Below are 26669 nucleotides of genomic sequence, written 5' to 3' on the forward strand. Positions count from 1 at the left end.
CCCTCCCACCCCCCCCACTCCAGTAACCCTCAGTTTGTTTCCTGAGATTAAGAATTCCTCATATCAGTGAGATCATATGATACATGTCTTTCTGTTTGACTTATTTCACTCAACATAATACCCTCCAGTTCCATCCACGTCGTTGCAAATGGCAAGATCTCATTCCTTTTGATGGCTGCATAATATTCCATTGTGTATATATACCATAGCTTCTTTATCCATTCATCTGTCGATGGACATCTTGACTCTTTCCACAGTTTGGATATTGTGGACATTGCTGCTATAAACATCGGGGTGCACGTACCCTTTCGGATCCCTACTTTTGTATCTTTGGGATAAATACCCAGTAGTGCAATTGCTGGATCATAAGGTAGCTCTATTTTCAACTTTTTGAGGAACCTCCATACTGTTTTCCAGAGTGGCTGCACCAGCTTGCATTCCCACCAACAGTGTAGGAGGGTTCCCCTTTCTCCGCATCCCCACCAACATCTGTCGTTTCCTGACTTGTTAATTTTAGCCATTCTGACTGGTGTGAGGTGGTATCTCATTGAAGTTTTGATTTGGATTTCCCTGATGCCGAGCGATATTGAGCACTTTTTCATGTGTCTGTTGGCCATTTGGATGTCTTCTTTGGAAAAATGTCTGTTCATGTCTTCTGCCCATTTCTTGATTGGATTCTTTGTTCTTTGGGTGTTGAGTTTGATGAGTTCTTTATAGATTTTGGATACTAGCCCTTTATCTGATATGTCATTTGCAAATATCTTCTCCCATTCTGTCGGTTGTCTTTTGGTTTTGTTGACTGTTTCCTTTCCTTTGCAAAAGCTTTTTATCTTGATGAAGTCCCAAGAGTTCATTTTTGCCCTTGCTTCCCTTGCCTTTGGTGATGTTTCTAGGAAGAAGTGCTTCGGCTGAGGTCAAAGAGGTTGCTCCCTGTGTTCTCCTTTAGGATTTTGATGGACTCCTGTCTCACATTGAGGTCGTTCAACCATTTGGAGTCTATTTTTGTGTGTGGTGTAAGGAAAGGGTCCAGTTTCATTCTTCTGCATGTGGCTATCCAATTTTACCAACACCATTTGTTGAAGAGACTGTCTTTGTTCCATTGGACATTCTTTCCTGCTTTGTCAAAGATGAGTTGACCATAGAGTAGAGGGTCCATTTCTGGGCTCTCTATTCTGTTCCATTGATCTATGTGTCTGTTTTTGTGCCAGTACCATGCTGTCTTGATGGTGACAGCTTTGTAATAGAGCTGGAAGTCCGGAATTGTGATGCCTCCAGCTTTGCTTTTCTTTGTCAACATTCCACTGGCTATTTGGGGTCTTTTCTGGTTCCATACAAATTTTAGGATTATTTGTTCCATTTCTTTGAAAAAAGTGGAGGGTATGTTGATGGGGATTGCATTGAATGTCTAGATTACTCTAGGTAGCATTGACATCTTCACAATATTTATTCTTCCAATCCATGAGCATGGAACGTTTTTCCATTTCTTTGTGTCTTCCTCAATTTCTTTCATGAGTATTTTATAATTTTCTGAGTACAGATCCTTTGTCTCTTTGGTTAGATTTATTCCTAGGTCTCTTATGGTTTTGGGTGCAATTGTAAATGGGATCGACTCCTTAATTTCTCTTTCTTCTGTCTTGTTGTTGGTGTATAGGAATGCCACTGATTTCTGTGCATTGATTTTATATCCTGCCACTTTACTGAATTCCTGTATGAGTTCTAGCAGTTTTGGGGTGGAGTCTTTTGGGTTTTCCACATAAAGTATCATATCATCTGCAGAGAGTGAGAGTTTGACTTCTTCTTTGCCGCTTTGGATGCCTTTTATTTCTTTTTGTTGTCTGATTGCTGTGGCTAGGACTTCCAATACTATGTTGAATAGCAGTGGTGATAGTGGACATCCCTGCCGCGTTCCTGACCTTAGGGGGAAAGCTCTCAGTTTTTCCCCATTGAGAATGATATTCGCTGTAGGTTTTTCATAGATGGCTTTTATGATATTGAGGTATGTACCCTCTATGCCTATACTCTGAAGAGTTTTGATCAAGAAAGGATGCTGTACTTTGTCAAAAGCTTTTTCTGCATCTATGGAGAGGATCATATGATTCTTGTTCTTTCTTTTGTTAATGTATTGTATCACATTGATTGATTTGCGGATGTTGAACCAACCTTGCAGCCCAGGGATAAATCCCACTTGGTCGTGGTGAAGAATCCTTTTAATGTACTGTTGTATCCTGTTAGCTAGTATTTTGGTGAGAATTTTTGCATCCATGTTCATCAGGGATATTGGTCTGTAATTCTCCTTTTTGATGGGGTCTTTGTCTGGTTTGGGGATCCAGGTAATGCTGGCCTCATAAAATGAGTTTGGAAGTTTTCCTTCTATTTCTATTTTTTGGAACAGTTTCAGAAGAATAGGTATTAATTCTTCTTGGAATGTTTGGTAGAATTCCCCTGGGAAGCCATCTGGCCCTGGGCTTTTGTTTTTTGGGAGATTTTTGATGACTGCTTCAATTTCCTTAGTGATTATAGGTCTGTTTAGGTTTTCTATTTCTTCCTGGCTCAGTTTTGATAGTTGATACATCTCTAGGAATGCATCCATTTCTTCCAGGTTATCTAATTTGCTGGCATAGAGTTGCTCATAATATGTTCTTATAATTGTTTGTATTTCTTTGGTGTTGGTTGTGATCTCTCCTCTTTCATTCATGATTTTGTTGATTTGGGTCATTTCTCTTTTCTTTTTGATAAGTCTGGCCAGGGGATTATCAATCTTGTTAATTTTTCAAAGAACCAGCTCCTAGTTTCGTTGATCTTTTGTACTGTTCTTTTAGTTTCTATTTCATTGATTTCTGCTCTGATCTTTATGATTTCTCTTCTCCTGCTGGGTTTAGGCTTTATTTGCTGTTCTTTCTCCAGCTCCTTTAGGTGTAGGGTTAGGTTGTGTACTTGAGACCTTTCTTGTTTCTTGAGAAAGGCTTGTATTGCTATATACTTTCCTCTTAGGACTGCCTTTGCTGCATCCCAAAGATTTTGAATAGTTGTGTTTTCATTTTCATTGGTTTCCATGTATATTTTTAATTATTCTTTAATTTCGTGGTTGACCCATTCATTCTTCAGTAGGATGCTCTTTAGCCTCCCTGTATTTGAGTTCTTTCTGACTTTCCTCTTGTGATTGAGTTCTAGTTTCAAAGCATTGTGGTCTGAAAATAGGCAGGGAATGATCCCAATCTTTTGGTACCGGTTGAGACCTGATTTATGACCTAGGATGTGATCTATTCTGGAGAATGTTCCATGGGCACTAGAGAAGAGTGTGTATTCTGTTGCTTTGGGATGGAATGTTCTGAATAGGTCTGTGAAGTCCATTTGGTCCAGTGTGTCATTTAAAGTCTTTATTTCCTTGTTGATCTTTTGCTTAGATGATCTGTCCATTTCAGTGAGGGGGGTATTAAAGTCCCCCACTATTATTGTATTGTTGTCGATGTGTTTCTTTGCTTTTGTTATTAATTGGCTTATATAATTGGCTGCTCCCATGTTAGGGGCATAGATATTTACAAATGTTAGATCTTCTTGTTGGATAGACCCTTTAAGTAGGATATAATGTCCTTCCTCATCTCTTATTACAGTCTTTGTTTTAAAATCTAATTTGTCTGATATAAGGATTGCCACCCCAGCTTTCTTTTGGTGTCCATTAGCATGGTAAATGGTTTTCCACCCCCTCACTTTCAATCTGGGGGTGTCTTTGGTTCTAAAATGAGTCTCTTGCAGACAGCATATCAATGGGTCTTGTTTTTTAATCCAATCTGATAGCCTGTGTCTTTTGATTGGGGCATTTGGCCCATTTACATTCAGGGTAACTATTGAAAGATAGGAATTTAGTGCCATTGTATTGCCTGTAAGGTGACTGTTACCGTATATTGTCTGTGTTCCTTTCTGGTCTATGTTGCTATTAGGGTCTCTCTTTACTTAGAGGACCCCTTTCAAGATTTCTTGTAGGGCTGGTTTTGCATTTGCAAATTCCTTTAGTTTTTGTTTGTCCTGGAAGCTTTTTATCTCTCCTTCAATTTTCAATGACAGCCTAGCTGGATATAGTATTCTTGGCTGCATATTTTTCTCATTTAGTGCTCTGAATATATCCTGCCAGTCCTTTCTGTCCTGCCAGGTCTCTGTGGATAGGTCTGTTGCCAATCTAATGTTTCTACCATTGTAGGTTACATATCTCTTCTCCCGAGCTGCTTTCAGGATTTTCTCTTTGTCTACGAGACTCTTAAGTTTTACTATTAGATGTTGGGGTGTTGACCTATTTTTATTGATTTTGAGAGGGGTTCTCTGTGCTTCCTGGATTTTGATATCTGTTTCCTTCCCCAAATTAGGGAAGTTCTCTGCTATAATTTGCTCCATTATACCTTCTGCCCCTCTCTCTCTTTCTTCTTCTTCTGGGATCCCAATTATTCTAATGTTGTTTCGTCTTATGGTATTGCTTATCTCTCGAATTCTGCCCTCATGATCCAGTAGTTGTTTATCTCTCTTTTTCTCAGCTTCTTTATTTTCCATCATTTGGTCTTCTATATAACTGATTCTCTCTTCTGCCTCATTTATCCTAGCAGTTGGCGCCCCCATTTTTGATTGCATCTCATTAATAGCCTTTTTGATTTCTACTTGGTTAGATTTTAGTTCTTTTACTTCTCCAGAAAGGGTTTCTCTAATAACTTTCATATTTTTTCAAGCCCAGCTAGTATCTTTAAAGTGATGATTCTGAACTCTAGATCTGACATCGTACTAATGTCCGTATTGAGTAGGTCCCTGGCAGTCGGTACTACCTCTTGTTCTTTTTGTTGAGGTGATTTTTTCCGTCTTGTCATTTTGTCCAGAGGAGAATAGATTAATGAGAGAACAAAATGCTAACAGAGTAACAACTTTCCCAGAAAATATACTCTAAACAAATCAGAAAAGACCTGAAGCAATGGAAAAAGAAATGGAAAGAGAGAAAAAAGAAAAAGAAAAAAAAGAAAAAGATAAAGATAAAAACAAACAAAAACAAACAAAACAAAACAACAACAAAAAAACCCAGAATGTGATCAAATATGATCAGGCTGGTATATAGATCAGTGCCACACACTAGATTTGGGGTGTATTTTGGTCTTTTAGAAGAAAGTGCCTCCCAAAATTTTAAAGAAAGAAAAACTTATATATGTACAAAAATAAGGGTTGATATGATGAAGGGATGGAATATGACTGTAAAAATGGAAATTATAAAAAATTTTATAAAAGGAATTGATAAGAAGTTGTTTGAAAAAAGAAAGAAGAGGATTTAAAAAAAGAAAAAAGAAAAAAAAGGGAGAGAATGTGATCAGGCAGGGGAGTAGAAAAAACCATATACTAGAGATTTAGAGTATAATCTGTTAGAAGAAACTATCTCAAAATTTTAAAGAGAGAACAACCTATATATATATGCCAAAAATACGGGTAACTACTATGAAGGGATAGAATATGACTCTAAAAATGAAAAATAAAAATGTTTTTTTAAAAAAGGGGATGGATAAGATGTTGGTTGAAAAAGGGAAAAAGAAAAACGCAAAAAAAAAAAAAAGAAAAAGAAAAAGAAATAAAGACAGTTAAAGAAAAAATTAACTTTGAAAGACTAAAGAATCATGGTAAAAAAGCCATGAATTCTATGTGCAGTAGTCCCCTGGTGCTGGAGTTCTGCCGTTCGCATTGATCGGTAAACTTGGTCTTGGCTGCTGTTCTCGCTGATCTTCTGGGGAGGGGCCTGTTGCCGTGGTTTCCAAATGTCTCTGCCGGAGGCGGAATTGCCCCGCCCTTGCCCCCTCCCGGCTAAGTAATCTGCTCGGGTTTGCTCTCCGGGGCTTTTGTTCCCTGCGAGCTTTCCGTATTGCTTTGGAGGCAGAGAGTGAAAATGGCGTCCTCCCATTCTCCGCCCTGGAGGAGCCGAGAACTCGGGGCCCCACTCCTCAGTGTGCCCCCAGAGAAAAGCCGTCAATCACTCCCGTCTCCCCGGTCTCCGGCTGCACTCCGTGCTCACCCGGCCTGTGACCGCGCGTTTCTGTCTCCGGCACCCGACCTGGGTGGAGTCTCCAAACCCAGCAGATCCCCGCAGTGCGCTCGCCCGCCGCTCCTCCCGGGGGAGGAAGGTGAGTCTCCCCGGATCTGCCGCTTGTTGGGTCCCTGCTGGAGGAGCAAGGGCCCGACTGGGCCGCGGATCACGGTTTATGGCAACCCCGAGCTGAGAGCCCTCACCTCGGCTCCGTCTCTGCCGCCGGCTTCCCTGCTCTGATACCTGGAGCTCCGCCGCACTCAGGCACCCCCGGTCTTTCTGTGACCCCGAGGGTCCTGAGACCACACTGTCCCGGAGGGTTCCACCCCCCCGCTTAGCCACCAGAGTGACGTCCCTCGGCGGAGCAGACTTTTAAAAGTTCCGATTTGTGCTCCTCGGCTCTATCACTTGCCAGAAGCGGCCGATGGAGGCCCCTCCCCCGCCGTCTATCCTCCCAAATATCACTTCTCCGCACGTCCTACCTTCCAGAAAGTGGTCGCTTTTCTGATGAGAGAGTTGTTGCTCTTCTTTTCTTCGATCTCCTGTTGAGTTTGTCGGTGTTCAGAATGGTTTGATCCCTATCCAGCTGAATTCCTGAGAGGAGACGAAATCCAGGTCTCCTACTCCTCCGCCTTCTTGCTCCACCCCCCAAAAATCATTTTTTACTATGACTTTTTAGCATCCAGCACTGCTGCTGTTAAATCTGATGGTTCTCCCATCCTTACTTCTTTCATAGGCTGCCTTTTTTGTTTGATTTCTTTTCTTTTTAGGAGGCTATCAGGAATTTCTCTTTAACTGCAGTTTTCTGGCACTACGTCTCTTTCACACTGAGTACATTCCTATACTCTGAAGATTCATGTTTACTTTTAGCTCTGGGAAATTATCTAATTTCTTTGATAATTTTCTCCATTCCAGTTTCTTTTTGCTCATTCTGAAACTCCTACTAGTGCATTCTTAGAACTCCTGATATAGCTCATTTTTTTCTCACATATTTGTGTATTTAGTCAATAGTCTAGACTTCTCCAACTTTGCCATCAAACTTTGTGTGGAATTTTTAATTTAAGGAATCCTATAATTCCCAGATCTTTCTTGTTATCTGACTGCCCCTTTTAAATATAATTTAAAATTTTTTGTTGTGCTGTTACCAAACCTCCTGAAATCATTCTTGATGGTATTAAATAGATTTTTCTTTAAAGGTTGTATCTTTTCTCTATGTTGTCTGTTTTCTCAATATCATATTTTCTATTGTTTTGCTTGCTCATGCTCTTTTTTTGTGGTGGCTCTTCTTGGCATATTAAATTCCTGGTGATCTGGGGTTGTGTGTAAAAGAATGAGGCCATAGAAATGCTGTCTACAAACTATTTTTAAGTGTAAGGATCTTATAAATGGCGTGATTAAAGGGTCGAAATTTAGAGTCTGTGGATGGGAATGAAGGAAATCTCAACTTGCCAGAATGAGGTTTAAACACCTGTAAGTGCCCTCGTTTTCCCCAGATACTTTTTTTTCTTATTGTCTTGAAGCTTCAAGTCCAGTCCACATGGAGAGCCAGGAGGGAGGGTGGTTGATGTTACATATACTGACCTGTAGGTAATACCCTCTCTCCAGCACTCCCCCCCCCCCCGCCCCCACCTCCACCCACTGTTGTTCCTGCTGTTTCTGAAACCTGAGTCTTTCTGGGGTACTGTCAGGCAGCTCTGTTCTCTCCTTTGCTTGAAACCCCCTTTTAGGCTATGGTTTTCTTTGCTATGCTTCATAAGTCATCAGACTCTTATTGAAATCCTTCATCTTCTAATGGCTTCTTCTCATTCTTTTTGTGGTTATGGGTTTTATACCTTTGCGCTCCTTTAGTATCATTTAGAAAGTACTTTGAGTGGGAAAAGAGGTAATGGGTTTGCTCAGTCTACCAGTGTGAACCAGACACACAGTTTTTAAAAAAGAGAGTTTGTGCTTTCCATATGCCACACACTAGAGGAATACCACGTAGCTCTTCATTTCATTTTCCACAGTTTGTTAATCTGATACTTAGAATCAGCAGTCACAGGAACTTACACAAACATTTCATTAACTAAATGGAGCCCATACAAAATATACTTGAGAAAACAGTGTGTTCTGCTATTTTCTCTACATCCTGTAACTGATCATGCCAGGAGTTTGTTTTCTTCATGAATTCAGCAAGGTTATATAACTTGTTTAAAAGTTCTATTTTTTATCATTATGTTGTGTACCTGAAACTGAAGTAACATTATGTGTCAACTGTACTGAAGTTTTTTTAAAAAAATCTCTTTATTTTAGTTATCAAGGAAAACATGATTGGATGTCATTAATCAAAATGTGTCATCAGTTAAATTGTGTTCTTCCTCAGTGAAGGGCAAAGATCTGGAGAGTACGTATGCCCAAACAAAAACAACGTCCAATGAGTATGTGAAACTATTCAATGACAAGAGATTCACATTAAAACTGGTACCTATGTCATCTACAGAATTAACAAAGTTTTTACAATATGGTAATTACTGAAAAAAAGAAAAACTCCAATACCTTTATACTGTTACATGCTTTTGTTAGGAACGGCAATATTTAGTACAATCTTGCAGGTACTTTAAAATGTTTATTATATTGAACTTAGTGATCACCCATTTTAGGAAATTGAAGTTAAGAAAATAATCAGAAATTAAGGTCAAGGTTCATTTCTTAAGATGTTCATTATAGCATTAGTTTGTAATAGAAAAACCCTAAATAACATACATTGAAAAGTTAAATTAAAAAAAAAGTTAAATAAAAATTTGGCACACCCATACCATGGCATACTGTTTGTACTTTAAATTGAAATTTATAAGTAGTTTTTAATGTTCTGATAAAGTACTTAGGTATAATTTAGGTGAAAAGACAATCTAGAAATGGTATTATGTATTAAGATCCCAACCATTCAAAAAGAAAAAGAAACCAGAGGGAACCATACTAAAATTGTAACTGCAGTTGCCTCTTGGTTGAATTGTATGAGATGTTGTCTTTTTTTTGCTTATTAACATTTCATTTTATTTTCCAGATGTCTTAGAGTGAGTATGTCTGGTTTTGATAGAAATAAGAACTCTTTATGTGCTTTGGAAAGTAAAACTTTTAAAAATGTCCAAAAAGGTGGGGGTACCCGGGGTGGCTCAGTCAGTTAAGCATCTGACTCTTGATTTCGGCTCAGGTCATGATCTCAGGGTCAGGAGCCTGCTTAAGGTTCTCTCTCTCTCCCCTTCCCTCTGCCCCTCCCCCTGCCAATTGTCACCAAGTGACCCATCTAGCTTTTCCCCCTGAACTTTTAACCTTTTCTATCACAGAATCAAGAAGGTGTACTGTATAAAATAGTGTATGAAGTGTTTTCCATTATTGAAAGTATCTCTCAGATGCATCTGGAAAAGCTAATTGGTATATTATGTTAGATTTGCTCCTTTTTGCTCTCTCTTTCTCTCTGTATCTCACACCTGTCTCCAAAGTCTGATTTATGTCAACATTAGCTAAAGAAATATTCAGATTCTCTAGAACACGAAAGTTACAGTTGCATCTTTGAACAGAATTTGAGACAAAGTTGTGAACAGTGGGCTGGGAGTCAGACTCTCAGCTTTAGTCTGGCTCACTGGGTGAAAGAAAAAAAATGAGGATACTGAATTGGATGATTTCTATGGTCCTTCTAGGTCTTTTGCTCTGACTTTGCAAATAGCTTCCCCTGGCATAGTCTTGATAAAACCAAGATACAGACATGAGTCAGTGAGAAGCATGTGTTCTCAGCGCATGTTTCTTTGTCAGTTTCTTTGCTTGAAAAAGAGAAATTGACTTCAGGAAGTCACAGTTTTTCATGTTCATTTGGAAGATGAGAAAATAGAACAAGCAGCCCAGTGTAGAAGGCACTGTTCCTGAAGTTTCTGTACTTTAGGTCTGGCAGGGATATTATTTGTCCTCAGAAGCATCCTATGGACTGAGTTTTTCTGACCCACAGAACACAAAGGTAAGGTGAACAAATGATCTGGTTTGGTGCATTTGTTTTCCCTCCTCAATAAAATGTACCAGCCAGTGGAATTTGTGTGGAAACAGAAACCATTTCCAGAGAGGTGCTAGTGCTTTGTGCAGTGAAAGCCTCCTGGGTCCTGCTTGGCCTCTGCTTCTTCTGGATATTGCTGCTCTTCCGCCTATCCTTCCCACTTTCAAGAAGATCCAAAGTAGAAATTGCTATGTATTTTTTTCAGATTATAAACGGAATACCTGCCTATGTTATAAAATTAAAATTCAAAATCCAACACCACAGAGAAAAATACTTTTGAAAATTAAATATCACCTGTCATCTTACCACACAGCCATAACCTTGATTAATACGTGGGGATATTTTGTGCCAAACCCCCTGCTTCACCAGTGCACGTGCGTGTGCGTGCACACACACGCACGCACACATACACACACACACAAATTTGATACATCCAATACTGTTGTTATTTTACCTTACTGCCGTGCATTGAATTTTACATCATCATCTATAATTGTAGCATAGTATTATTACTCTGTATGTGTGAAATATAGTTTACCGAAACCATCCCCTTTAATGGATTTTGTTTGCTTCCAATTCTGGCTCTTAGAAGCAATGCTGCAACAAAGAACCGGGTGTGTATATTTTTGCACCCCTGTTCCATTATTTCTTAAGCAAATTTTATGAAAATGGAATTCTAATGTCAAAAATACAGAATATATTTTTGTGTTACCCTGTCCTCCACGAATATTGTAGCAGTTTATATTAACGCTGCCATTGCCACAGCTTTCTCCCCCCACCCCCCTTCCCTGAGCGCTCCCTCAGATGTTTGCAGTTGAAGAGAAAGTCAACAGACTGTGCCTGAGAAGACTGGCTCGGTGCAGGTGTGATCTCACTCAGGAAGGCCTGCTTTGGGTGAGGTGGTAGTGGGGGTTCGAATTTCTCCCCTTAGCATTTCATCTCACTTCTTTAGCGCTGGGGGATTGTTTTATTTTTTTGTTTTTGTTTTTTGCTGAATAAGAACAGCAGAAGGAGTGTTTTGCTTTCACTACTTCACCAAATAGCAGGCGTCCTGGTTTTGACTGCCCGTTACACGGCAGTGCTTCTGTTCTGACTTCCCGTGTGTAGCTGGTGTTTTCAGCAACAGTCAATGCTCTGTGTTTGTTTTGTGTTAGGCTTCTACCCGCCTCCCAAACGCTGCACCCCGACACCCCCAGTCCTTCGACCTGCTGCACTAGAGCAGGGTGATAAAATACCATGCCCAATTGTTCTTAAGCCCAGAAAATTTATTTTCTGGAGTTTAAGCTGGCATCATGAGTTGTTAACCCTGTTAGAAAAATGCAAGTTGGATTTATGATCCCCTTACACAGGTAATTGGGCCCTAATTTTAAAATCTGAGCCAATCGATTTGTATCGATTTGTATCAATGCATGATAACATAACAGAAGTGCAATTGAGTCCAGGCGATGTGTGACTTTGAGCCTCCAATTATGCAATAAATTAATTTTGGTTCTTTAATAAATGATGCCTAGGTTGACAGCAGCTTGTCGTGGTTCCCTCTGCCTCCCCTACTCTGCAACACTCTCCTTTCTTCTTCCTACCCATTTTTTCCGCTTTTCCTTCCCAATCCTGCAAGGTTTAGGAATGACTTGTTTCAGAAATCAAACCTTGCATATTAAGACCTTAAAAGGGAATTTCGTGCCTCGTCCCTCCCTGTAAACTGTTGACATTTCATTTCAACCCCCAACTCATTCCTGATGGGTCACTATTATGTATTGCCTGCAGGATTGGCTGTTAAGCTACCAGTTACATAAATTGCCTTTGTGGTGTCTGACAGTCTCTCTAGGAGATTCTGTCTGGAATATTGATACTTCCTTGACCTTTCCATGAGGTCCTAGCATAGGCCCTTTTAATAGGCTAGATTTTCCTATCCTTTCTGTGCCTTTTGAGATAATTTCCCCCTTGTATTTATTTTTAGCTGGTTGTATTGTATGTATTTCTGCAAAATATATCAAGTTATTTTTGGGACAAGGGTAGGATATAAATAAATAACACATACTGCTGAGATCAGTTTCTGGAAGACTTGAGTTATCCCACAGTCAGAGGCAGTTAATTGGAATCTGTATCTCAAACTTTTCCTTCTTTTGGCAAGCCCTTGTTATTTGGAGTAAGGGGCCGTTTTAAGTGAGACTTTGAGCATTTGTCGGAGAGATCAATGAGGAGAGGGCAAAGGAGGAAGTGGGGTAGTGGAAAGAGTCCTCCAGTGAGGGCCTAGGGAACCGGAGTCCCAGCTCATCCTTCTAGGAGGCTCTGGGCAGATCCCTTCTTGGCTCGGATCCTCGCTCCCCTCTTTCGCAACATGGCTTCCTCATTGCCCTTCCTAATTTTAGGAGTTCATAACAAGGGGTGCTAACTTTGGAGAAGACTGTAGCCTCTGACTCTTTAGTACTCCTTGTGCTGCTTTATGTTATTTACTTTTTAAAGATTTATTTATCCATTCTGAGAGAGAGAGAGAGAAAGAGAAAGAGAGAGCAAGCAGGGGGTGGGGCAGAGGGAAAGGGAGAGGATCTCAAGCAGCCTCCCTGCTGAGTGGGGAGCCTGATCTGGGGTTCAATCTCACAACCCTGAGATCATGACCTGAGCTGAAATCAAGAGGCAGACGCTTCACCAGCTGAGCCACCCAGGAACCCCCTCTCCTGTGTTGCTTTAAACTTTTATCCTCCCTAAAAACAAACTAAACTGTCTGCTGTGGGGTATTAAAAATACTCAGGTATTGGATAGCTACCCTGAAAGAAATATTGTTTCCTACCTCTTTCTGCAGAAAGTATAGACAGCAGTCCCCTTTCCATGCCTTTCCACATAGGTCTGTTTTCCTGGGAGTTCATAGCTGAAGGTGATTTCTGAGGGGCTCCATGCAGGGTTATGGAAGAAAGACATGAGGAAGCTCTGGGGAAAATTCTGTATTGCACTAAGCAAAGAGCTCTTGCCATGTCCAGAATCACTTCGTGATCATGTGCAATTCTGAGCTGCTTAGTAAATAAACTAGAGCATCATAATTGCTGAATGATAACATTGCAGTTTTTGTTATACACAATGTGTTCTGAATTACTTCAAGAATACACAGTTTTCTCTATTTTTCTTTTCTGGTAAATTGTTTGGAGTCATGCAGGGAGGAAAGTATTCTGATTTAAGGCCAGGTGAAGAGAGTGAAATCATCAGTTATTTTATTATTTTTTTTCTTTACCTTTACTCTTACAGCTTTAATTATTTGAGTAACTAAGTAGTTTGACCCTACCTTTTAAGGTCATTGGTGAGGTTCTTTTCCTTAAAACAAAACAAAAAAACACAACAAAAAACCCAAAACAAAACAAAAACTTTTTTCTGATTTCATTTTCTCCAACTCCTTCTATGTTAAGGAAAATTTCCCTCCACAGATAATCATGTTCGTATTTTTGCAAAGTTCTCTTAAAGCATCTTTAAATGTACTTTTTTGGTTGATTAATTTAGTCATTGTAGATCCTTGAGCACAAAAAGATGAAAAATCCTTGTAAGGAATTGAATCTGCAAGTGTCTTATATTTTATCATGAATAGATCTAAAATGTTTTATTTTTTGACAGCCCAAGACAAAGGATGATGACTAGACATCTGACTTAACTATTAGAGAATTATTTTCTTCGTCTTAGGGAATTTATGGGATTCTTTCAAATGGATATGGACAGAAGTAACTAGATGTATACCACTTTTCCCACTTTGTGATTTGAAAATGTCTAAAAATACATATGTATGATTTTTACATCCTTGGCCCTATGTTATTTTTCAATTTAGGATATAAGCATTAGGAACTTACTAATTTATTCTGGTAATTATCTTTTCTCTTAGTTGCAAATACTGGTAGGTAATTTTCTTTCGGTATAACTCTGAGCCTATTGTTAAAAGCATATTTAAAATCATTCCATTAAAAATGATGATCCAAATTTGGTGAAGTTCTTTCTGACCATCTGGGCTGTTGCAAAAGTTGAAAAATCTAGGACGCTATCAGGAATGTCACCAATAGCTAGTAATTTGAGAATAATTTAATGTGAGGAATATGTTGAAAGACTATTTTAAGTCCACGTATTTCAAGTAGGTTTTATTTATTCTAATCTGGGAACATATGAATTGGAAAATTCTCAAGGTAAGCTCTTGGTTGTAAAGTCTTTTATAATGATGACCATCCATCCAAATCAGCAGTGATCATCGAGAGTTGGAGATTATTGTTGAATTTGGAGAGAGCTGAGACTCTTATATCACTCTTAAATAGTTGAAGTTGTTATAGAAACTGCATATAAAATATAAACACACATGTACATGTGGAATGAGCAGGATATTAGAATGGATCTCTTCTTGTCTGAGTTTTCATTGAGGTGCCTATGGTATCTATCAAAAGACCAACTATCCCATATGTAGTATGTCATGAGTCTGCCTTATGGCTTTTGAATATTTAAGAGTCAAGAGGGGGTTAGAGAAGAAATTTCTTTGGAGAGAGCTGTGGTCATGCAGTGAGTTGTCACCACCCCCTTGGGAGAAGTGGTGGTGAGTACTGTTTTGTAACCCCAAATCCAGAGAGGTGTCATCAAAAGGACTAATCAGAGAGCTCTGAATTGTGTTTCTTGCAGTTGGAGGACCCAGGAATTTAGAGCAGCCCATGAATCAGTGTCTGACTCAACCTAGGAAATCTAGAAGGGAAAGCAAAGACAGGCTGTCAACTATGTGGGTGGTAGGATGGGTGTGCTGATGCTTGAGAATTGGCCTGCTTTTCCAGGCTTTGTCAGAGCATGAGATATGCGAGTGTTTCCTAGGGACCAGATCCAGACTGCAGAGGACAGAGCCAATGAGGAGTTGTTTTGAATCTAGTCAAGAATTGCAACTGAAGGAGGTCAGGGAACCACAACATATGAGGTCCAAAGGAGATTGCTAGATCCTTGGGGCTCAAGGAGAGGTTCACAAAGAACAACCCAGAGAAGAGTCTAGGTCTAAGAGAAGGACCCTGCAAGGAACCTCTGCATAGTCCATGCAGACTCCCCCAAAAAACTCAGCATCAGGTATATAGACACAGACAACTCCTTTTTTTTTTTTTAGAGATGGGTGGAGGGGGGCAGAGGGAGAGAGAAAAAGAGAGAGAGAGAGAATTTTTTTTTTAAGTTTTTCTGGGAATAAAGTCTAGGATTTTTTTTTTAAAGATTTTATTTAGTTATTTGAGAGAGGGAGAACGAGAGACAGCATGAGTGGGGAGGAGAGGGAGAAGCAGGCTCCCCATAAGCAGGAAGCCTGATGCAGGGCTCAATCCCAGGACCCCGGGATCATGACCTGACCCAAAGGCAGACACTTGACTGACTGAGCCACCCAGGTGCCCCGAGAGAGAGAGAGACTCTTAAGCAGGCTCCACGCCCAGCATGGAGCCTGATGTGGCACTCGATCTCATGCCCTGAGATCACAACCTGAGCCAAAATCAAGAGTGGGATGCTCAACTGACTGAGCCACCCAGGCGCCTCATACAGATAACTCCTAATATGTACTCATGAACTACAGGCCCACAGAGAGCAAAGCTGACTTGTAACAGAACCAGCACAGGAAGAGTTCTCCTGTCCCTTAATTTTTTCAACCTTGGGAGAATCAGAACATTAGCTAGCAGGGTAAGGGCAGTATGGGGGAGAAGGAGAAAATCACCATGACCATTACCCTATTAGCGGTTTCCATATTGAAGCAGGACTAGGGAAGAGACTCAACACAAAGGCAAGGACAGATGTTTGCTTAGTACATGTTATGGCCTTTCTGTTTGTAACTTGAAGTGGTTCTAGGACTGTTTATTACCTGTGAAAAGCAAACTAATGGGCCTGTTAGAGTTTTTTATCTAAGGGCAGAGGAAGATCATTAACACCTAATCAAGTTTAGAGGGACAATGGGCAAGAAAGTAAAAATGTTTTATGTTATGAATTATGCTTGTTCAGCATACTTGTTACATAAAGGTGTAACTGTATGTTCATTTCTGAATAGAAATGATATCTATATAACTCCTAAGTACATACCCATATATTTAACATATATCAATAAATGTAAGTACCTATTTGGACTAATCAAATCATTTTTCGGTAAAATAATTTGCTTTGGAACTAAAATTAATTTATTTCAAAATGTCAGTATTTCAGTCTGTCAAGTAAGTTATTAAAAATTACTTTTCTCATTTTTTCTTTCTATTTTCTCCCATTTTAAGGTTTAAAGTAGTCAGAATTCTAACAAAAACATTGGGGTAGGACAGACATCTATGAAGAAAAGAGAGATGGATACAATGAGGTAGTCAGAGAGAGAGAACAGTTAACTTTTGTTTTTTTTTTCAATCTCCCAAACCTATCTATTCTAGAACATCTTTCCTCCAGTAGAGCATGTCCTCAAATATGATACCCAGGATAGTAAGAGGAATTGTTTGAAATAAAACTGGTTCCTAGTGAAATATGTTTTGGAAATTGATGTCCATTTACCAAGTCTTACTTGCTGGGATCTTCTTAAACTCCTTAGTGTATATTGTAGATTTCCTAAGTGGCTATGTAGTGTGTGGCATTGCTCAAACATGTTTGACCATAGAGTATTGTTTTGGTGAGGGCCATGCTTTAGAAACATACATTTAAGAACCCTGGGGATGACTGATGCTCTGGCTGAGGAACAGGCAACCAGTTCACCCAACTTGTAGAAGTGGCTTTGCTCAGGAGCAGGGATTCCTACAATGGAGGCATAGAGACTAAGGCTGAGAGATGCCCGATATTTATTCCAGAGACGTATACGAGTGAGCGAGTGGTCCATTCCTGTTCCTCTTCAGCCCCTGGGCCTGCAGGACTAACTTCAAAGACCAGCTGGTTTGTAAATATTTGGATCACATTATGGGATTGCTAGACAGACTATCAGGCTTGCTTGGCCTAAAGAAGGAGGAGGTTCATGTTTTGTGCCTTGGTCTGGATAATAGCGCGAAAACAACAATCATTAACAAACTTAAACCTTCAAATGCTCAATCACAAGATATAGTTCCAACCATAGGATTCAGCATAGAGAAATTCAAATCATCCAGTTTGTCTTTTACAGTGTTTGACATGTCAGGTCAAGGAAGATACAGAAATCTCTGGTCACATATTATAAAGAAGGACAAGCCATTATTTTTGTCATTGATAGTAGCGATAGGTTGAGAATGGTTGTGGCCAAAGAAGAACTTGATACTCTGCTGAACCATCCAGATATTAAGCACCGCCGAATACCAATCTTACTCTTTGCAAACAAAATGGATCTTAGAGATGCAGTGACATCTGTAAAAGTGTCTCAGCTGCTGTGTATAGAGAACAGCAAAGATAACCATGGCCTATTTGTGCTAGTGAAGCCATAAAAGGAGAAGGATTGCAAGAAGGTGTAGACTGGCTTCAAGAATTCTGAAATTTCCCAGCATGATAAACAAGAAAGCCTCTGGTTGATTTTGGACCAGTTTAATCTTATTATTTTAAGGTTAAAAAATGTTGAGTAAAATATTAAATGACATATTTTGTGCTGTGATTCCATTCTCTTTTGGAAGGATTTTCAGTAATTACATACATATTATAACCTAAAGACAAGAATCCCTGAGTAGACTATGAAGTATTTTTTAAAACCAGCAAAGAATGTACAGAAACGATTGCAGAGGTCTAAGTTGTTTTCTAGCTCTGAAACTTTCAAATGAGATATCTCTGAAAAAAATCTTTCTAAAAGACTAATCTCATTTTATCACTTTACCTGTATGGGAAAAGCTAATGCTTCCAAGGTTTTAAAATAAGACTTTTATAAACTTATGCATATGGGTATTCCAATGAAAGATAGAGGACTGAGCACATAATTAGTTTCATCCCCTTCTCAAATCTTACTAACAGTGAGGGGGGTTTTGTTTAAAGACATTATCCTACAAGAACAACAACAACAACAAAAAATGGAAGTGACAAAAATGGCAACCAAATTTTGGAAGCTGGATGTCTGATGAATGTTGAATGACTTAACAGACCTGAGAATGGTGAATTCTAAACTAGCACTGAGGAAAGCTGGAAAGCATCCCACCTTATGATGCAGATACCCTCAAAGGCTCAGATATTGATAGGAAGTGGAAAGAAGGATGAGGTGGGGCTGAAAAGAGAGACAGTTATACTTTCTTGCCCCCCAAAAAGATTGAAGGTTCATTCTTGCAGAGAGTCAAACAGAGTATCTCTGGACTAGGGTATGCCAAGCACAATTGTGTGTGGCAGTGCTGATCTGAAAATGAGGAATAACTGAAAGTTTTATACCAAATAGTATAATCCTCTTCTGCCTTCTCCTCCTTCTCCAAGAAGACACTGGCAGTAGGTAGGATATAGAAAGTCATCTTTAAGGAATCAGACCAGTGAGAGAAAAGACCTAAAGGTATTAACATCAAAGATTCCCAAGAAAACGGTGTAGCTAGCTACACTAGAATAAAGACCACATTTGACAAGCCTCACACACATATTGAAATTTCAGTCAGCTTTATAGTGTTCATTCATACTTAAGAGAAGATGGCAAAGGATCACCAGGCATTTGAGGACCAAAACATTATAAATTATGGAACATCAACAAACCAAAAAAGCAGGTTAGAGGAAGTAGAATTTTTTGGGGAGAACATTTCAAGAAACTATTGGAGTATCCTCAAAGAGATAAGAAAAGGTATTACTTTCATGAATATGACCAGGGATACTACTTGAAAAGGACCAAAGGGGAAAAAAAATAAGTTCTTGGAAAATAATAGAACAGAAGAAATGGAAAACTCAATAAAAAGAAGACAAAATAGAGGCATTCTCTCAGAAAGTAGAGCAAAAAGATAAAGATTGGAAAGAAAAGAAAGTAGGAGGCCCAATATCCAAATAACAGGAATTTTAGAATGAGCAAAGAGAGAAAATAGAGGGGAAAAAATTTATCAAATAAGTCACCAAAGGGTATTTTCCAGAACTGATGAGTTTTTAGTTGAAAGGCCTCTTGAAATGCAGCAAATGAAAATATTACCACACCAAGGCTCACTATTACTTAATTTCAACACTGAAGACAATGGAAGATTCTACAAGATTCCTGGGAAGAAAATCAGATCCAGGCTGAAGAAGACATGAAAAGATAGTATTTGGAAACCTCAACAATTTTCAATTCAAGGAATGTATCTTAAGGCAAACTGAATACTTCAAATTTTTTAAAAGATGTTTGTGCATCTAAGAATACTAAGACTTTATAATCTTCTGCTTGCATTTGTGGATTCTGAATGAACTTTTTAAGAACATAGGACTTCAGGTATGCTAATCTGACCATTAATTATATTAAAACTAAATCTTTCCTCAGAAGGGCTCCTTCCCCCAAATTATCAACTTCTTGGTAAAAGTTTACATTTGATTGTAATTAGAATGTTTAAAGTCAGATTTATAAGCCATCTCAATATCTCATCATGATTTATAATATCTTTAATGCATTTTGTTTTTTAAATTGTCTTCTAAAATTTAGTTTATGATATGACTTTGCAGTATGATTGTGCTTGGAAAAAGAACTTTAAATATTTATAAGGGACCATGGGTAATTAATATATACATAAAATTTTTGCTATATGTCACTATCAATAAAACATAATATGCAATGTAAAAAAAAAAAAAAGAACCCTGGGGATTGTTCCAAATTTGAAAGATACCCACAACAGAATATAGATTCTAAATCTTAAAGATATCAGATGATTCTAATAATAAATAATAAGGAGTATTTACAGAGGATGGAAATATATTTTGCCAGGCAATTTGTTTTTTCTGGTTTGGATGACTTATTGCAGATACTATTACCATCGATATATGAAATGAGTATAATGGTATGAAGATGCTGAAGAACTAAGGCGGTCATTGTTGATTTTGTGGCTGAAGAAAATATGGGTATATCTAAAACTCCTGTCTGCAAGGCTTTATATTCACAGTATATGCATGGACATAACAATGCAAGTGACTTAGTTTTATTAAAATGCCTTTTTGCATTTGTGATCCCAGATCTAGAATTTACTTTTGTTAGGATGTATGTCAGAATTTATTTAATAAATAAATAGTGTCTTCTCGTGTATTTTATCTTGGGTAACTTGGAACACTTACTGTGTGAACTTCTAAATTTTTCCTTGCATTGGAAATGGTTCAGTTACAACCAGAATTTTGGGTTAGTTTTTTTTTTTTTCCCCATTGTATTTTTTTTTACTTTTTATTTTTTAATTTTATTATGTTATGTCACCATACAATACATCATTAGTTTTTGATGTAGTGATCCACGATCCATTGTTTTCGTATAACGCCCAGTGCTCCATGCAGTACGTGCCCTCCTTAATACCCATCACCGGGCTAACCAATCCCCCCTCCCCCCTCCCCTCTAAAGCCCTGTTTGTTTCTCAGGTCCATAGTCTCTCATGGTTCATCTCTCCCTCCAATTACCCCCGCCCATTTTTCCCTTCCTTCTCTTAATGTCCTCCATGTTATTCCTTATGTTCCACAAATAAGTGAAACCATATGATAATTGACTTTCTCTGCTTGACTTATTTCACTTAGCATAATCTCCTCCAGTCCCATCCATGTTGATGTAAAAGTTGGGTATTCATCTTTTCTGATGGCTGAGTAATATTCCATTGTACATATGGACCACATCTTCTTTATCCATTCATCTGTTGAAGGGCATCTCGGCTCTTTCCACAGTTTGGCTATTGTGGACATTGCTGCTATGAACATTGGGGTGCATATGGCCCTTCTTTTCACTACATCTGTGTCTTTGGGGTAAATACCCAGGAGTGCAATTGCTGGGTCATAGGGTAGCTCTATTTTTAAATTTTTGAGGCACCTCCACACTGTTTTCCAAAGTGGCTGTACCAACTTGCATTCCCACCAGCAGTGTAGGAGGGTTCCCGTTTCTCCACAACCTCTCCAACATTGGTTGTTTCTTTCCCTGTCCATTTTGGCCATTCTAACTGGTGTAAGGTGGTATCTCAGTGTGGTTTTGATTTGGATTTCCCTGATGGCTAATGATGATGAACATTATTTCATGTGTCTGTTAGCCATTTGTATGTCTTCTTCAGAGAAGTGTCTGTTCATCTCTTCTGCCCACTTTTTGACTTGATTATTTGTTTTTTGAGTGTTGAGTTTGAGAAATTCTTTTTTTTTTTAAAGATTTTATTTATTTGACAGAGAAAGACACAGCGAGAGAGGGAACACAAACGGGGATTGGGAGAGGGAGAAGCAGACTCCCTGCCGAGCAGGGAGCCTGATGCGGGACTCAATCCAGGGACTCCAGGATCATGACCTGAGCCGAAGGCAGTCGCTTAACCAACTGAGCCACCCAGGCGCCCGAGAAATTCTTTATAGATTTTGGATACCAGCCCTTTATCTGTAGTGTCATTTGCAAATATCTTCTCCCATTCTGTGGGTTGCCTCTTTGTTTTGTTGACTGTTTCCTTTGTTGTACAGAAGCTTTTTATCTTGATGAAGTCCCAAAAGTTCATTTTTGCTTTTGTTTCACTAGCTTTTGGAGATGTATCTTGAAAGAAGTTGCTGTGGCTGATGTCAAAGAGGTTACTGCCTATGTTCTCCTCTAGGATTTTGATGGATTCCTGTCTCACATTGAGGTCTTTCATCCATTTTGAGTTTATCTTTGTGAATGGTGTTAGAGAATGGTCAAGTTTCATTCTTCTGCATGTGGCTGTCCAATTTTCCCAGCACCATTCATTGAAGAGACTGTCTTTTTTCCATTGCATGTTTTTTCCTGCTTTGTCCAAGATTATTTGACCATAGAGTTGAGGGTCCATATCTGGGCTCTCTATTCTGTTCCATTGGTCTGTATGTCTGTTTTTGTGCCAGTACCATGCTGTCTTGGTGATCACTGCTTTGTAATATAGCTTGAAATCGGGCAATGTGATGCCCCCAGCTTTGTTTTTCTTTTTCAACATCTCCTTGGAGATTTGGGGTCTTTTCTGATTCCATACAAATTTTAGGATTGTTTGTTCCAGCACTTTGAAAAATGTCATTGGAATTTTGATCGGGATGGCATTGAAGGTTTAGATTGCTCTGGGTAGCATAGACATTTTAACAATGTTTATTCCGATCCATGAGCATGGAATATTTTTCCATCTTTTTGTGTCTTCTTCAATTTCTTTCATGAGTGTTTTGTAGTTCCTAGAGTATAGATTCTTTACCTCTTTGGTTAGGTTTATTCTGAGGTATCTTATGGTTTTTGGTGCTATTGTAAATGGAATCGTTTCTTTAATTTCTCTTTCAACAGGTATGTTGTTAGTGTATAAGAAAGCAACTGATTTCTGTGTATTGATTTTGTATCCTGCCACATTACTGAATTGCTGGATGAGTTCTAGTAATTTGGGGGTGGAGTCTTTTAGGTTTTCCACATAAAGTATCATGTCGTCTGCAAAAAGAGAGAGTTTGACTTCTTCTTTGCCAATTTGAATACCTTTTATTTCTTTTTGTTGTCTGATTGCTGTTGCTAGGACTTCTAGTACTATGTTGAACAACAATGGTGAGAGTGGGCACCCTTGACATGTTCCTGATCTTAAGGGAAAGGCTCTCAGCTTTTCCCCATTGAGGATGATATTCGCTGTGGGTTTTTCATAGATGGATTTTATGGGCTTGAGGAATGTTCCCTCTATCCCTATACTCTGGAGAGTTTTAATCAGGAAAGGATGTTGTATTTTGTCAAATGCTTTTTCTGCATCAATTGAGAGGACCATATGGTTCTTCTCCCTCTCTTATTAATGTGTTCTATCACATTGATTGATTTGCGAATGTTGAACCACCCTTGCATCCCGGGGATAAATCCCACTTGGTCGTGGTGGATGATCCTTTTAATGTATTGTTGGATCCTATTAGCTAGGATTTTGTTGAGGATTTTGGAATCCATATTCATCAGGGATATCGGTCTGAAATTCTCCTTTTTGATGGGGTCTTTGCCTGGTTTGGGATTAAGGTAATGCTGGCCTCATAGAATGAGTTTGGAAGTTTTCCTTCTGTTTCTATTTTTTGAAACAGCTTCAGGAGAATAGGTATTATTTCTTCTTTGAATGTTTGGTAGAATTCCCCAGGGAATCCATCAGCCCCTGGACTTTAGTTTTTTGGGAGGTTTTTGATCACTGCTTCAATCTTGTTACTGGTTATTGGCCTATTCAGGTTGTCAGTTTCTTCCTGTTTCAGTCTTGGCAGCTTATAGGTTTCCAGGAAGGCCTCCATTTCATCCAGATTGCTCAGTTTATTGGCATATAGTTGTTGATAATAATTTCTAATAATTGTTTCTATTTCCTTGGTGTTGGTCATGATCTCTCCCCTTTCTTTTCTTTTTTTTTTTTTTTAAGATTTTATTTTTATTTATTTGAGAGAGAATGAGAGACAGAGAGCATGAGAGGGAGGAGGGTCAGAGGGAGAAGCAGACTCCCCGCTGAGCAGGGAGCCCGATGCGGGACTCGATCCCGGGACTCCAGGATCATGACCTGAGCTGAAGGCAGTCGCTTAACCAACTGAGCCACCCAGGCGCCCCAATCTCTCCCCTTGCATTCATAATTTTATTAATTTGGGTCCTTTCTCTCTTCTTTTGGATAAGTCTGGCCAGTGGTTTATCAATCTTATTAATTCTTTCAAAGAACCAACTTCTAGTTTCATTGATCTGATCTACTGTGTTTCTGGTTTCTAATTCATTGATTTCTGCTCTAATTTTAATTATTTCTCTTCTAATGCATGGCTTAGGCATCATTTATTGCTTTTTCTCTAGTTCTTTAAGGTGTAGAGTTAGTTGGTGAATTCGGGATTTTTCTGTTTTTTTTGAGTGAGGCTTGGATGGCTATGTATTTCCCCCTTAGGACCGCCTTTGCAGTATCCCATAGGTTTTGGACCGGTGTGTTTTCGTTCTCCTTGATTTCCATGAATTGTTTAAGTTCTTCTTTGATTTCTTGGTTGACCCAAACATTACTGAGCAGAGTGGTCTTTAGCTTCCAAGTGTTTGAATTTCTGCCAAATTTTTTCTTGTGATTGAGTTCCAGTTTTAGAGCATTGTGGTCTGAGAGTATGCAGGGATTAATCTCAATCTTTTGGTATCGGTTGAGACCTGATTTGTGACCCAGTATGTGGTCTATTCTGGAGAAAGTTCCATGTGCACTCGAGAAGAATGAGTATTCTGTTGTTTTAGGGTGGAATGTTCTGTAAATATCTATGAGGTCCATCTGGTCCAATGTATCATTCAAAGCTCTTGTTTCCTTGTTGATTTTCTGCTTAGATGATCTGTCTATTGCTGAGAGTGGAGTATTGAGGTCTCCTACAATTAACATATTGTTATCAATATGACTCTTTATTTTGGTTAACAGTTGGCTTATGTAGATGGCTGCTCCCATGTTGGGGGCATAGATATTTACAATTGTTAGCTCTTCTTGTTGGATACACCCTTTAAGAATGATATAGTGTTCTTCTGTGTCTCTTATTACAGACTTTAGTTTAAAATCTAATTTGTCTGATATAAGAATTGCTACCCCAGCTTTCTTTTGAGGTCCGCTGGCATGGAAGATAGATCTCCATCCCTTCACTTTCAGTCTGGATGTATCTTTAGGTTCAAAATGAGTCTCTTGTAGACAGCCTATGGATGGCTCCTGTCTTTTTATCCAATCTGCAACCCTGTGCCATTTTATGGGAGCATTTAGGCCATTCACGTTGAGAGTGATTACTGAAAGGTATGAATTAATTGTCATCATGTTGCCTGTGAAGACGTTGTTTTTATAGATTGTCCGTATAACTTTCTGTTGTATATGACTCTTGGGGTCTTTCTCCTTTTATAGAACTCCCCTTAATATTTCTTGCAGGGCTGGCTTAATGGTCACATATTCTTTCAACTTCTGCCTGTCGTGGAAGCTCTGCATCTCTCTATCCATGCTAAATGAAAGCCTTGCCAGATAAAGTATTCTTGGCTGCATGTTCTTTTCATTTAGTACGCTGAATATGTCTTGCCAGCCCTTTCTGGCTTGCCAGGTCTCTGTGGATAGGTCTGACATTATTCTGATGTTCCTCCCTCTGTACGTAAGGAATCTCTTCCCCCTAACTGCCCTTAAGATGGTTTCCTTGGTTCTAAGATTGGCAAGTTTTACTATTACATGCCGGGGTTTTGGCCTGTTTTCCTTGATCTTAGGAGTGGTCCTCTCTGCCTCTAGGACTCAAATGTTTGTTTCATTCCCCAGATTAGGGACGTTCTCAGCTACGATTTGCTCAAATACATCTTCTAGCCCTCTCTATCTTTCCACTCCCTCCAGGATTCCAGTGATTCAGACATTGGAACGCCTCATGGTGTCACTTATTTCTCTGATTCTATTTTCATGGATTCTGAGCTGTTTTTCCCTGGCCTCCTCTTTTCCCTTTTTATCTATTATACTGTCTTTCAGATCTCTTATTCTCTCTTCTGTCTCAGTTACCCTAGCTGTTAGATTATCTAGATTGGATTGGATCTCACTGATAGCATTTTTTTTTTTTTAAGATTTTATTTATTTGACAGAGAGAAACACAGCGAGAGAGGGAACACAAGCAGGGGGAGTGGGAGAGGGAGAAGCAGGCTCCGATGCGGGACTCGATCCCAGGACTCCGGGATCATGACCTGAGCCGAAGGCAGTTGCTTAACCAACTGAGCCACCCAGGTGCCCTCACTGATAGCATTTTTAAGTTCTGCCAATTCCCCTTTTATTTCTGCCCTTAGAGACTCTATGTCGCCATTAATTGATTTCTCCATTCTAGCCATTGTCTTCACAATTGCTAGCCTGAATTCCATCTCCGACATCTTGGTTATGTCTGCATCCATTTGTAAATCTGCAGCATAAATCATAATCTCTGAGTCTTTTCTGTTTTGGGGGCTCCTCCTCCTAGTCATTCTGTTGATGGGTGTTTGAGGGAATGTATAGAGTCCAATTTATTGACCAGAACCCAAGCAAGATGCACCTGTTTTCTTGGGACCTTAGGGTTGCTGGCCTCTTGTTTTCCCGGCCTGTCTTCTGTGGGAGGGGCCTGCCGCGCTGTTACTCAGGCAACCCTGTTTGGGCGGAGTTGCCCTGCGCCTCTGTGGTGGGGGATGGGCTCAGTGGGAATCAGTCTTTGGGGCTTTTGTTCTCTGGCGCCTTTCCCTGGCGGCTTTCCGCTCTCTTCCGCGAGTCAGAGCAGAAGAGACCATTTCCAACCCTCTGCCTCAGAGCAGAGAGATCGCAGTCTGTTCTTCAGTGAGCCCTCCAGGCCACACTCTCTCCGTTTCTGTCCGTGCTGCTATAAACTGCAGTGTCCTGGGTTGTGTACCCCTCCGCAGCACTCCCAGTCCTGCCTCCAGGTCGGGGCACGTGTCTGCCCTTTGTGCTTCTAAAACCACCAGCCGCTCCCAATTCGTGCGCACGTACACGCGGCTCCGCAGCTTGGGGTCCTGTCCCAGGGACTGCAGTTTGTGTGCGCACGACTCCGCCGCTCAGGGTTTCCACCCCGGAGGTTGCAGTTCACCAGCGGGACCCCGGCGCACTGGGTTTCCGTCTTGGAAGCCCTAGCTCGCGTGCGCGCGACCGTCGCTCCAGG

At 39.7% G+C, this 26669-nt stretch overlaps 1 protein-coding gene and 1 pseudogene across 4 annotated transcripts in view; both read left to right on the forward strand.

Moving 5' to 3' along the window:
* Window positions 1-26669, forward strand: part of FHIT (fragile histidine triad diadenosine triphosphatase) — a 1481620-nt gene that overhangs the window by 536239 nt on the left and 918712 nt on the right. The gene's annotated exons all lie outside the window — the stretch shown is intronic.
* Window positions 16604-18993, forward strand: LOC118005510 (annotated as a pseudogene).

The sequence above is a fragment of the Mirounga leonina genome, unplaced genomic scaffold (assembly GCF_011800145.1).
Source record: "Mirounga leonina isolate KUSES-001 unplaced genomic scaffold, KU_Mleo_1.0 Mir_94, whole genome shotgun sequence".
Taxonomy (NCBI): Eukaryota; Metazoa; Chordata; class Mammalia; order Carnivora; family Phocidae; genus Mirounga; species Mirounga leonina.